This window comes from Pinus tabuliformis, chromosome J (genome assembly GCF_031772625.1).
Source record: "Pinus tabuliformis cultivar Carrire ecotype Pingquan chromosome J, CPIR1, whole genome shotgun sequence".
In the NCBI taxonomy this organism is placed as follows: Eukaryota; Viridiplantae; Streptophyta; class Pinopsida; order Pinales; family Pinaceae; genus Pinus; species Pinus tabuliformis.
This window is the reverse complement of record NC_142295.1, coordinates 282,385,741-282,399,012: the sequence shown is the minus strand read 5'-3', so window position 1 is coordinate 282,399,012 and position 13,272 is coordinate 282,385,741.

Here is a 13,272-nt window from a genome sequence, read left to right as displayed (position 1 = left end):
TGCATAAAGGAAGGACACTACAAAAGGGACTATAAATCTAAAGCTCTTGAGAAAGAAAAGGGACCTGATGAGGCTCCTTCTACAAAGGTGAAAACCACCTCATATGAAGGTGGGGATGTGTACTTGGCTTCTTCTTCAAGTACACGTGCAGATCATGAGGCATGGTTGATTAAATCAGGTGCATCCTTTCACTTCACTCCCCATAGAGAGTGGTTCTTCGAGTATGATAAATATAATGGTGTTGATGTCTTATTATGGAATGATATGAAGGATATAATCATTGGTTGTGGAAAATTCAAGTTGAAGTTGTAAGGTTGAAGGATTAGAACACTTCTCGGTGTTCTGCATATTCCTGCATTAGCCATAAATCTCATTTATGTAAGAAAGTTGGATGATGCAGGTGTAAAAAAACTGTTCGAGAAAGATACCTGCAAGATGGTTCGGGGAGCACTAGTATTGATGTGGGGATTTTGGATTGGAACTCTGTACAAGCTATAAGGTAGCACTATTATTGATGGGTGCAACAGTTCTATGGTTCCTAAAAGTGGAGCATAAAATCTAGTGGTCTCTGGAGAAAATACAATGCTATGGCATCAAAGGTTTGGACATATTGGAGAGAAGGGCCTTCAAATACTTCATGGTAAAGGTATGGTAGAAGGTATGACTAATAACTCTCTGGATTTTGATTTCTATGAAAATAGTGTATATGGGAAGAAGAATTGGGTGAGTTTCCCCTCTTGTAGTAAGAGAGCGAAACATATATTAGAGCTTGTGTAGAGCGATGTGTTTGGACCTGTGAGGGTTTCATCACTGGTTAAGTCTGTGTACTATGTATCATTTATAGATTACTTCTCAACGAATACATGGATATATTTCCTCAAAAAGAAATCTAAAATCTTTGACAGGTTTAAAGAATTTAAGGCTTTGGTGAAAAACCAGACAGAGAAGAAGATAAAGGTGTTGAGGAGAGATAACAGTGGAGAGTTTTGCAAGAAGGAATTTCAAGAGTTTTGTAAGAAGTGTGGTATAGCATGAGAGAAGTCTACTCCATACATACCTGAGAAAAATGGAGTTGCATAAAGAATGAACAACACGTTGATGGAGCGGAAAAGAATCATGCTCAGTGGTTACGGGTTAGGATAGGAATTTTGGGCAGATGTGGTGGAGACTGCATGTTACCTGGTCAACGGATCACCTTCATTAGTGTTGGAGGATAAGACTCCACAAGAGGTATGGACTGGTAAGAAAACCTCTCTTTCACATCTCAAGGTATTTTGATGTGATGCATATGTATATGTTCCAAAGGAGAAAAGAACAAAGTTGGATAGTAAATCTGAAAAGTGCATCTTTATTGGGTATAAGGATGGTTTAAAAGGCTATAATCTTTGGAACCCAGTAACAAAGAAGGTTGTGTACAACTAAGATGTGGTGTTTAAAGAGGTGAAAGATGTTATTAGACATGAATTCCCATCAAAGGAACCTGAGAAGATAGAGTTTGAGCTAAAGGAGGAAGAATCATACTCTAAAATAGAAGAGGAATCAGAGGATGAAGAGCCACGAACTCCGGTTGTGAGAAGATCAGTTTGAGAAAGAAGGCAACCAAAAAGTTATATTCCATATGCTTTCTATTCAAGTTTTTATTTATCTATTACTGACGATGATCCCAGAACTGTGAAGGAAGTAGTAGATTCATAGGGTTGCAAACTCTGGAAAGAGGCCATGGTTGATGAAATGGAATCTTTGCACAAAAATGAGGCTTAGGATCTAGTGAAGTTTCCGATTGGAAGGAAACCCATTGGCAACAAACGGGTGTTCAAGAAGAAGAAGAATTGAGAAGGAAAGGTGGAGAAATACAAATCTCTCTTGGTAGCATAAAGTTATTCCCAAGTGTGGGGAATTGATTTTGGTGAAATTTCTTCTCCTGTTTCCAAGGTAGCTTCTATTGGATTACTTTTATCTATTTGTGTTGCTTTTTATTTTGAGGTAGAACATATGGACGTGAAGACAACATTTCTTCATGGGGATTTGGAAGAAGAGATCTACATGAAGTAACCTGAGGGCTTTGCAGTGAATGGTAAGAAAGAACTAGTATGCAAGTTAAAAAATTCATTGCATGGGTTAAAATGACCACCAAGGATGTGGTATCAGAAATTTCATACATTTATACAGGGTGTTGGCTTAGTGGGGCCTGACCCAGGTTCAGAGGTGATTTAGCCTAGAAAATCCTGGTACTTGTGATAGACATTTTTGGGCACTGCAACCCCAAGCATAAAATGTCCATAAACCAAGGGCTCCTAAGTCCCTAAAAGTTTTGTTCCAACCCCTAAAGGAACAAGGTCAACTGATTATAGCTTCTCCCAGAAGTTCTCTATGAAAAACTACTCAGAACTGGTCAAAACAGGATCATTTCACCTGCTCCATAGGCAAAGTACGTTGCATCTCACCTAAGTACATTCAGTAGGTGCATTGCATTTCAAAAATCCCTTCTATGGGGTGTGATGGGTGAGAAGAGACAAATGGCAGTGTCAATCTGCGAGGTGGAAAAGCATGGAATCTTCCAGAAACTTCTCCTGTGACACTTGCCATTCTGAATTCGACCAAGGATGAGTAAGAGATCATCAATCTCCAAGTGGAAGCAAGAACTATCAGAGGGAAGACACTAATCAAATCACAAGCTGACTCATCTCCCTTACAGATATCTATATATGGATCCCTCATCCCAGAGATCCAGAGGCTGGAATTTTGCATCTTGTAAGGAATTGCTGTTGGTTTCTTGAGGCAACATCATAGTGTTGGGTGATCTAAGCTTTGCATGAGGTGAAGAAGGGCTTACTTGCTGAGAGGATGATGCTGGGTCAGAACAACTGGTTGTAACTCTCTTGGCTCTTTCTTGATTATCAATAAAGCTATTGAAGTTTTCCTCCATACTCTTCTGTCATTTATGTTTCATGTATTTGTATGGTCAATTTACATCTGATCCTAGATTGTTTATGATAATAGATCCATGTTCTTGTATAGTGTTATGCTGCTTTGATTCTACAGGTACTCTGTGAAGCTGGGTGTACAAGGAAGCAAGTAGTAAAGGACTATCAAAAGAGAGAGGAATCGAACAAGGAACCAAGCGCAAGACAGAGGTTGGTCTCCTTTATTCTTCTCTCATCTATCTTTCATAAAGGAAAACGAAAGTAATTTTACTTTGTTTGTTTCTAAGGTAGCTACCGCACCTTAGTGGGATTAGCAGTTCTGCATAGACACTTTTCCCTGTAACAAAATGGCGACTCCACTGGGGAGCGACTAGGTTGTTTGTTTATCTACATTTTTGTTTACTTTATAAACTTACAGACAGAGCCTGAAGTTGAGCCAGGTAGCTTTCGAACTGAATTTGCTATGCAAATGCAAAGTAGATAAATGCCGCTTCAGCCAATCTCCGGGTTTTGTTTATGAATTAAACAACTGATTTACAAACTCTCTAATTACCCTTGTGGTGGCTCTAGTAACCTCCTTAGATCTACCCCTGTTGTTGATTTACTGATTACCACTTGCTCGGCCAAAATCCCTGAAATGAACTACAAATTGTGACCCGGAACCCAAGCAAAGTCTCGTCTCTGGCCCAGCGCACTCTCTGTTTTGTGAATCTAAAATTCGGCACACTTCCCGAGTGTAGTAGGTGCGCTACATTTCAAATTCACTGTGTTACAGGTGCGCTAATCAGTCTAGGCATTGTTCCTAAATTTTGGTTTTTGTTAATTCTTTTCAGTTCTATTCATGAGTTTTGTTGCCTATGGTCAGTACACCTCTGTTTGAAACCCCTTTCCTTGCTGATATTCTGCCTCTATTGTGCAAAGAACTGTAAATGTTTTTGTGTATTTGTTGAGTCATTTTCAGTTCTCCTTTGCAAAAAAGTAACATAATTGTGTTGTTGTTTCTTGATTTGAAAGTGTCGCAAGTGTCGTTTTCAGTCATAGAAGAGAGTCTGATTGCTCTTGATAGTCGATTACCCTGCTACTGTTGTATTTGATCTGAATTTGTAGTTTTTCTAGTGTCAAAAGAAAGTCTTCATTTCCAAATTTCAAAGTGTTGTCATTGTCTTCATTTTAATTTTGAAAAGAATCTTGTTAGTAATTGTCGCTAGAAAAGTAATTCAGATTTGCGCATTAGCTTTCTTTTTATCATTCACATATTAAGAAAGCTAAAATCAAATACATGCATGTGCATTTGCATTTAGACTGTTTGATTGGTTTGATTTGGGACAGTGCATATAGTGTGTGCTCTTTGCTCTTTATTGAAATAATTTTGTCTTTCTTTCCTTAGTAGCTAGGATTTTCATTGCATAAAGAAGATAAAAGACTATTTATCATCTTAGATTGCATTTTAGGAATTGTACATCTACATCACGCGGTGAACCTGAAAGGAAAATTTCTTAAGCAAGATCAACTATAAAATAAATTTAATGAATCTAACAACGCTTTGGAACCTAATGCACAACATCTAGAAGTCTAGGCTAGAGACGTATTCCGGCGTCGTAAAGCCTGGTAACTGTTGTTCTCACTGTTGGTTGGGTGATTCCTCCACTTTGAGACGATAAGTGCCAGTACGGACTTGTGCTCCCATGTACCGTCGAGTATATTTTGGGAGACCACAATAGGCTTAATCCTTTATCCATAGGAAGCCGTGTCTGCCGCCCTATCGATCGCAATGCACTGAACACAGCATTCGGGAAGATTGACTGCCGTACCGTAAAAAGTATTCTGCAGTTTTGCGATTGGTTTGGTAATCCCTCTACCTAGATTTCTAGAGTAGTCCCTTTCGTTCCTTTTCAGACTCCTTAATAGAAAAGGTCCATCTGAGCACTTGTCACTTCAGGCTCATTAAAAATCGAAGGCGACTAGAGTCATCTTTTGTTTTTTCTCGACTCTTTAAAATTGAAAAAACAAGTTGTGTCAAAAGCGTCTAAAATTCATCTAATTCGGAAACATACTTCCCCTTGATTTTTAGTTGATCGAGTAATCCGCAATCGTGGAAGAAAGTCAATTGAAACCCCGTCGTTCGCGGAGGCTTACGAGTCAACCGTCTTTGTCTCCGGAATCGAAACTATTACGGACAAAGTGAACTCGTTTAACCGGTTCCAAATCTCCTGGTAAAGTTAGAACAAGTGTTCCAACAACATCAGAGACTCCGGTTACTCCAAACATTTCTGGTATCCCTGCCTTTACAGAAGAAGTTCAGCAGCCACCGAAGGACAGTAGTACTGATCCTAGTCTGAGGGTAAACACTTGTATTACTGAACCAGTTCCATCTACAACCGGTTCGGAGAGTGTTGTTCCCCAAACATCTGTCGCTGTAGATTCCATACCTTCTTCGGCACCAGAAATATTCTACAGACCTGACGGTCTACCTATTCCACCTGGTCTGATTGCTATAGAAGAAATTATGGAGGATCCTCCATCTAGTACTCCATCGCAATTTGGAGTCGGGATCACTCTGTATCCTTCTTCATCAGAAATTAGTCTACCGCCAGCGAAAGCTCCTGTAGAATCGCTAGGTAATCTTTTGGATAGACTAGAAATGTCTGAACAACCATCAACATCTAGGACTGTGTCATCCGACACAGCGATGGCAGAACTTCCTGCTATCACTCCAACAATGTTCGCCGGTATACCATCTGTCCCAACTAGCTCTCAATCGCTAGAAGGAGCCCACTCAGGGGCTATTTCGACAGTATGGTCCGTTCCTGTTTGTTCATCCAGAATAGTATCCGGAAACTCTTATGTTGAGTCTCAGCAAATTGATCCATTGGGATGTCAATTTGGGTAGTCCGGTCCTCAAGGGCAAACCATTCCTTTAAGTACCGGATTACCGCCATATGGGGGGCAGTATACCCTTTCATTGTCCCCTCTGGGAGGACAACCATACGGGAGTTCACAACAAAATTCAGGTTATGCTGGAATTACGTCTAGCGGTTGGGTACCAATACTACCTCAACAACCAAGAGTTGTATATTCGATGCAACAATGTTTACCTATGTCAAATATACCAACTACGCCAGCTATTGTGACGGTGTCGCAAGTACAAGCGCTGCCTGTTGTATGCCAACCTCAGGTTTCTTAGGTTGTAATGTAACAGCCTCTTGACCCTGCGACTCAACCACAATCTCCGACTGGTGGAACGACACAGGTCCAAACGGGTACAATTACCCCTCATCTTGGTCAAACAGTTAGTATCAGGCAACAGCACATGGCTTCACAACCATGGCTGGTGCAATACCAACAACTGCAATTCCAACAAGTATACCAAGGATCTGAGCAACAAATCTTTGCAAATAGTGGGCAGCCGTATATTCAAAACGGTCAAAATCAACCATTCTACAATGGTCATGCCCACCAACCTTACCAAAGTGGTGAGCTCCAATATTGTAGCAGTAATGCTACAACTCCTGGGGCTTCCTGTCTCTCATTTTATCAACCTGGTAGTTCGTACAAACTTGGAAGCGACGGTGCTATATGCACAAGTACTAGATCTTGTCGCAGCTGTCACTTGGTCAGCTGGCACAAGTCCGCTAGGGCTCAAGCCAACTTCTATAGGCTCTCAGAAGAAGCTTGCTAACTGATGGACGAAAGTTATGCTCAAAGGAAAGCTACTCTACTTGACAAACTGAACTGAAAGCGAATCAAAGCATGTAAACCTAGGAAACCCTAATTTAACTAGTCTAACCTCTACAATGCAAAGAGTGTGAATGAAACTTCAACCAAGGCTGCTGTCACCTCTAATATGTGCAAATGCATGGATCTAAACTACTTGCATCATGAAAGACATGTTTTTGTATTTTTCCTTTAAGTGTGTGGAATGATTGTGATTTTGTGCTAACTAGGGTTTGGTGGTGCAGATGGGATGGAGAAGGAAGGAAAGTGTGGGACAGGTTGGGGAGGCTAGGAGAGGTCCCTAGGGATCCTTAGTATCCATCCACAGAGGTCACTCACATTCAGAAGCTCGGCAACCAAGTGAGTGGCCTCCTACAGGAAGTCTGCAGGGGATCCTACAGGATACTCTGGTTTCTACAGGATGGCTGTGCAATTCTACAGGATGATTGGCCGTGGAGGTTTTGGGAGATGATGGAGTGTTGGAGTGGTGTGGGAGGCTAAGTGAGATGGAGATGGACCTGATGATGGCGCAGGAGCTGGAAAATCAGATGAAGGAAGGGTGTATGCAATGGTTTGATGATTGGAAGGATGGAACCAACGAACGTTGAAGGAGATGGAGCTATGTGGGAAATGAGAGAGTTGGAGGGTAAATGAGTGAGACAGAGGTTGAATAGAAATTGCAGATAGATCAAGAAGAAGAAGAAGAAAATGGTTTGAGAAGGAGCAGCGTAAATGAAACAAATGACCTATGCATCAAAACGAGAAATTCATTAACCTATGATAATTGTGCCATGAAACCTATGAACAGAAATGGAAAACAAGAAATGAAACCTATGCGTGGAAGTGCAGTATGGATCGATGTCAAAAATGCCTGAATAGATCTTCAATGAAAACGTTTATGTTGCAGCTTGCATGGAGATGAGAAGACTGTTGTTCTTTTTGGTGGTTGGTCATGGACTACACCCCAATCCCTAACAGGGAGATGGCAGTGAGCCTTTACAACCTGCTTTTGCTGGAGCTCCAAGAGATTATATCTATCCTCCTATCAAACTTAAACACTGAAAGCAAATCACCATAAACTAGTCCTATCTATGCTCATGAAAACGGCTAAATTAACAAGCTGGAAATCCGAATTGCATGTGAAAATAAACAAACTCAAAGTGCTGGAACGAAATGCAAACACATTACAACACTGAGGAGATCTATTGCTCTCAGGTTGGGCCCTAACCTGAGAGCTATAGCTCCTTGAGAAAACTCAGAACTAGATCAAAATCTGCCTTCTTTATTCATAATCTGATGTCATGCCAAATTGGCTTACAAAAAGGAACAAAAACTGAGCTCTAGCTCGTACTTTTCAATTACAAGAGTAATGCCAAGGTTCAAAAAGCTTCTCTACAAGGCTACGGCCTCAGTATTTATGCCAAAACGACTATCCAACAGGTGTCCTTGATTTTAGGAGCTCGGCTGTCCAGCTAGAGTTCAACTGCAGATCCTGTAGGACAGTCATAACTACTGTTCCTGTAGAGCAGTTTATAACTGCTGTTCCTGTAGAACAGCTGGCTGCTTCTAAGCTCGAAGGGAGGATGGATTGGAGCTCGGAGTTCTTGGTGGGAATCACGAGGAATGTCCCTAAGATCGTGGACATCCTCTCCTAAAAACCAGCAGTGCCACCTCATTGTCTCCTTGCCTCCTTTTCACGTGGTCTTTTCTCCCTTTTAATGCAAAAACCTGAAATCATAATGCATTAGTCACGTAGATAAAGTGTCTACCCTTCCTCCTACAAAAAACACGAATAAACTAAGAAATGCATGCATAAGCAGTAAAAAGTGAATGGTTTGAGCAGAGAGAATAGGCCAAAATGAGCCCGAATTGTACCAAAATTGGGGCTCATCATCACCCCCCAGCTGAACCATTTGCTCATCCTTGAGCAACTTTGCCCTGGCTCCTCGTCTTTGGCCGAGAACTAGAGCCCGGAGCATGCCTTTCCTTCCCTGATTTTGGTGGTGTTGCCTTCTCTGCCGAGGGTGGCGCTTCTTCTTTTCCCGTTTTTGGCGGCCCTGCCTTTGCTGGCCCTGGTGGTGACGAAGGTGATGCTTCCTTCCCCTTTCCTATTTCCTTGAGCTGGGCTTCAGAAGGCGACTGGCCTATCTTTCGTGTCCAGGAAGTTATTTTTGGGCTCCCCTTTTCGGGGGTGGCTGATGTTTTAGAAGGGGTTCTTGCACTGGGTGAAGTAGGGACGTCCCCTGAAGTGGTTTGGCTGCTGGGTGGAGGCTGTGGGTTGCCCGTGGTCATCCTCTTGCTTCTCCTGGCTTCAGATTGTAGAGGGGTCTCCCTCTCCCTTTTCTCCTTCGGTTTCGGAGGTGTACTGAGGGCAGCCAGCGCCGCTGCAGCCTTCTTTTCGAGAATGCCAGCCCTCTCTTTTTTGCGTTTTTCTCTCTCAGAGCTCCTTGTAGAGGGTCCCTCCTTTTCAGATTTCGGGCTTCCTATGGAAGGCCCTGCTTTGCCCACTTCCGGGCCTCCTGTAGAAGATTCTTTCTCTGTCTTCGGACTCTCTGTAGGAGGTTGTTTCTCAATGACTTCCGGGCCTCTTGTAGAAGCCCCTTTTCCCAATTTCGGGCTTCCTGTAGAAGCCCTTGTCTTTGTCTTCGGGCTTCCTGTAGAAGCCTGTGGTTGCACTTCCAGGCTTCCTGTAGAAGCCTTTTCTCCAACGATTTTCGGGCTTCCTGTAGAAGCCTGTTCTCCAACGATTTTTGGGCTTCCTGTAGAAGCCTTGGTCTTTGCTTTTGGGCTTCCTGTAGAAGCCTACTTCTCACTGATCTTCGGGCTTCCTGTAGAAGCCTTTGTTTTTGCTTTCGGGCTTCCTGTAGAAGCCTGTTTTTCAATGATTTTTGGGCTTCCTGTAGAAGCCTGAGTTTGTGTTTTCGGGCTTCCTGTAGAAGCCCGTTTTTGCTTCCCTGTAGACACAGGGGTCTTCACTTCCACTTGCTTGCCTGCTTGAGCTTTGCGTTTTGCCTTGGGTGTAGGTGCTGTTGAGGTGCTTGGGCTGACGTGGGCCACCTCTGCTTTGTCCATTCTGCTCTTCATCCTCTTTTCCCTTGCTGACGGGGTAGGTGTGCCACCTTTTTCTTGGCCTTTCTTTTCCTTATGCCCCTTCCTTTGTTCTTCGGCCATTGCTTCGTGTTCCTCACTGCTAGAGGAACCCGTTTCTTCGACCAGCATTTTAATATCCCCGTCTTTGGTCAAATTGTGAAAGGATTCCCATGAGAGGGGTACCTTATATGAGTGCAATGCGTCCTCCACAAGCAGTTTTATTAACCCATGATGGGCTATCTGATCAGGGATGCCCTGTCTTAGCTTTGTAGCACACTCCATTAAGGACTGTAGTAAAAAGTAAGGAATGCTCAGTCTCTACTCTGCGGGAAGATCAAGCCGATGTCTTAGCTCACTGAGCAGCCGGAAGTGATATGCATATATGATGCTGTAACGCCCCTCACAAGTGATATATTTCATAATGTGCAAACTGACTTCGTTCCAAGGTGGTGACAGGCTGGTTCTCCTCACCCCGTTTTTATCCTCTGTGAATTCTTCTTCAGGTGGGAAGAAGTCCTTCTTGGCTTGCTGGCTCAGCTTTCTCTCGTCTTTGTCCCACGGCAGACCCATAGGAAGTTCTGTGATCCGACTGATGTGTTCTGGGGTGAGTTTGAGGCTTAGACCTCTGAAGGTTACTGTGGCCAGTGTCTGGGATTTAGGCTGCAGAGCCTGCAAGAATTCCTCGGCTACTTCATCATCGTAGCCCTGCAGCTTATCACAAAATGGCATCCACTGTGCTCTGGTGAAGAGCTCTACTACTGCCGGGTTTCTCCTTAGTGTATTTGAATCAGTGGGCTCTCGTCTTATAAACCCACCCGGAATGATGGACCCTGTCGTTTGAACTGAAGGTGGCAGGTGTAAAAGAGGTTTGGTTTATGAGAACAGAGCATGCACATACAAAATTCAACACAGACTACTTATACCACCATCCTGTAGAATAGTAGCAACGGCACAGCAAACACAATTCCACCAATATTTTTATAACCCGACCGTGGACGATGGTCTTGCCACTTCTAAGAACCAGTTACATTAAGAGTTCAGGGTTACCTCCTTAGTTGGCCACCTTTCTTTGCGAGGCACCCGCTTTCCTGTAGATGACTGCGATCCTGTAGACTGTGCTCCTGTAGAACCACGTTCCTGTAGAAGCCACGCGCAATTCTCGGGGAGGACTGTAGTTGGCCGCGCTCACGGTGTGCTTGACCAGCGTTCTGGTAGCCAACAACTCGGCGTATCAAAATACAGAGGAGATCAGAATGGCTAGCCGAGTTGAAGTGTTGGATGATAAATGCGTGCGGTTGATTTAGCCGATTGGATTTTGAACTGGCGCAATCCATGGCGCGGGGGATGAGCTGTCCCCGCCGGACCGTTGGGCGACGTCATCCATCCTCCGCCTGCGTATTCACTCACTGCTGCATTCATTCCCTCAGATTTGCCGCCGCCTTTCCTGTTAAACTCATGCTTCTGACGAGAGTGCTCCCACGTGCATGCCGTTCATTCTCTTTGTCATGTCCGCCACCCAATCACCCAATTACACTTTAACTAGCCGACGTGGCCAGCCGACTGGCCATACGGCCGCTCAACCATTCAATTTTACGCTTTGCAAACAAATTCAAAGTTAGATTCATGCGATTTGATGGAATGAAGGGGAAGACACTTACCTGCGCGCGGCTGCACATGATTTTTCGGTTTTTGGACGACGGGGAGCGGATCTACCTGCTGCATGCGGCTTACACAGTCCCGGAAGCTCATGGTAACCAGATGCCAACGCTGGAGTGAACGGATTGGCTTGCATGCGCCCGCATTTCATCTCGGATGACGGTGCTGTGAATGGCATCCACTCGAGCAGGTTGAATTGTTACAGGATCCCTGCGAGGGGTCTCGTAACAGTCCTTTCTCCTTGGGTGCATGCTGCACGATGGCGGTTCTGATCACGATCCCGGAGCTCTTGATGCCTGTGGTATGAGATCCCATCATTTTTTATTTTGGAAATGGCTTTCTCACGAGAACTCATCGATTTCCTTTGTTTGTGCAGGGACTTGGCCGCATGTCGACACAGGTGGTGGAGCATGGTGACAGCAACGTGCAAGGATGCTTAACAGAGGCTTACATGCATCCAAACCAAGCCATGGTCGCGAAATCTCCTTTTACGACGAATTCTGGCCGCCCAAAACTCCTACAGGAAGCTTCCTGTAGACACAGAGCTTCCTGTAGAAAGTTCGGCCTTCCTGTAGAGAGTCTACACTTTCCTGTAGAGAATCCGCGCCTTCCTGTAGAACGACTGCGCTCTCCTGTAGAAAAATTGTGCCTTCCTGTAGAAAGACAGCAGTTTCCTATAGAAGATTCAAACCATGATAAAATTGCACATACCTTGAAAAACATAAGTATTCTTGGAGGAGGAGCTTGTGAGGTGTCCTGGCTGCATGAGAAGGACCTTTGACCTTGACTTGAGAGGCTTCCTCTCCTCCATAGAACACCTGCAATCTGCATGCAAATTTCACATAATAGCTTATTGATCTTGTTTTTTTCTTTTTCTTTTTTCTTCCTCTTTTTTTTTGAAAGATAGCAGGGGCGCCTCAATGAGGTTTTCACCCTTACCACCTGCCTTAAGCGCCTTAGAGAGGTTTTCACTCAAGGATCTTTATTTCATTTTTCTCTTTTTTTTTTTTAAAGATAGCAGGGGTGCCTCAAATGAGGTTTTCACCCCTACCACCTGCCTTGGGCGCCTCAGAATTTTTTTTTTTTTTTTAGATTCTTCAGGGTGTGCCCAAAGCAGGGGCAGGACCCTTCTCTATGACCAATACTGCCTTCTCCATAGTTTTGATGAACTCTTGTCTGGAGGGAGGCTTCCTGTAGATCTTCAATCGATGCCCGTTGACAAGCATGGGGATGGCTTCCTCATCAATGGTCCGGATAAGAACAGATCCATTGTCATGACATTTTTCCACTGAATATGGCCCTAGCCATCTGGTTCTCAGCTTCCCCTTGAAATCTTTGTATCTGGAATCATACAACAAAGCCCAATCTCCCGGCTGAAATTGCTTGTCATGGAGATGTTGGTCATGCCACACCTTCCTCTGAAGTTGAACCACTTCTGAGTGAAGGAGGGCCTGCATGCGGTGCTCATCCAGTCCATTCAGCTGCAATAGCCTTTCTTGTTGTGCATGGCTGAGATCTAGATCTAGCTGAGCTGCCATCCTCAAGGTATTGTATTCGAACTCAATGGACAGCAAAGCCTTCTTCCCATAGACCAGCTCATAAGGTGTAAAACCGGTGGTGGTCTTCCAAGTGGTGTTGTAAGCCCATGTGGCTTCAACCAGGCGATCTATCCAATCTTTTCTGCTGCTGCTCACCACTTTGGTCAAGATCCCCTCTAATGCTCTATTGGTGACTTCCACCTGCCCATTTGCTTGAGGATGATAGGGAGTGGAAGTCCTATGCTTGATCTTTTGATGAGCTAGTAGATCTTCAACCAGGTTGGAGGTGAACTGGCTCCCTTGATCGGTGACCAGCTCTCTTGGATAGCCAAACTTATAGAAGATGTTCT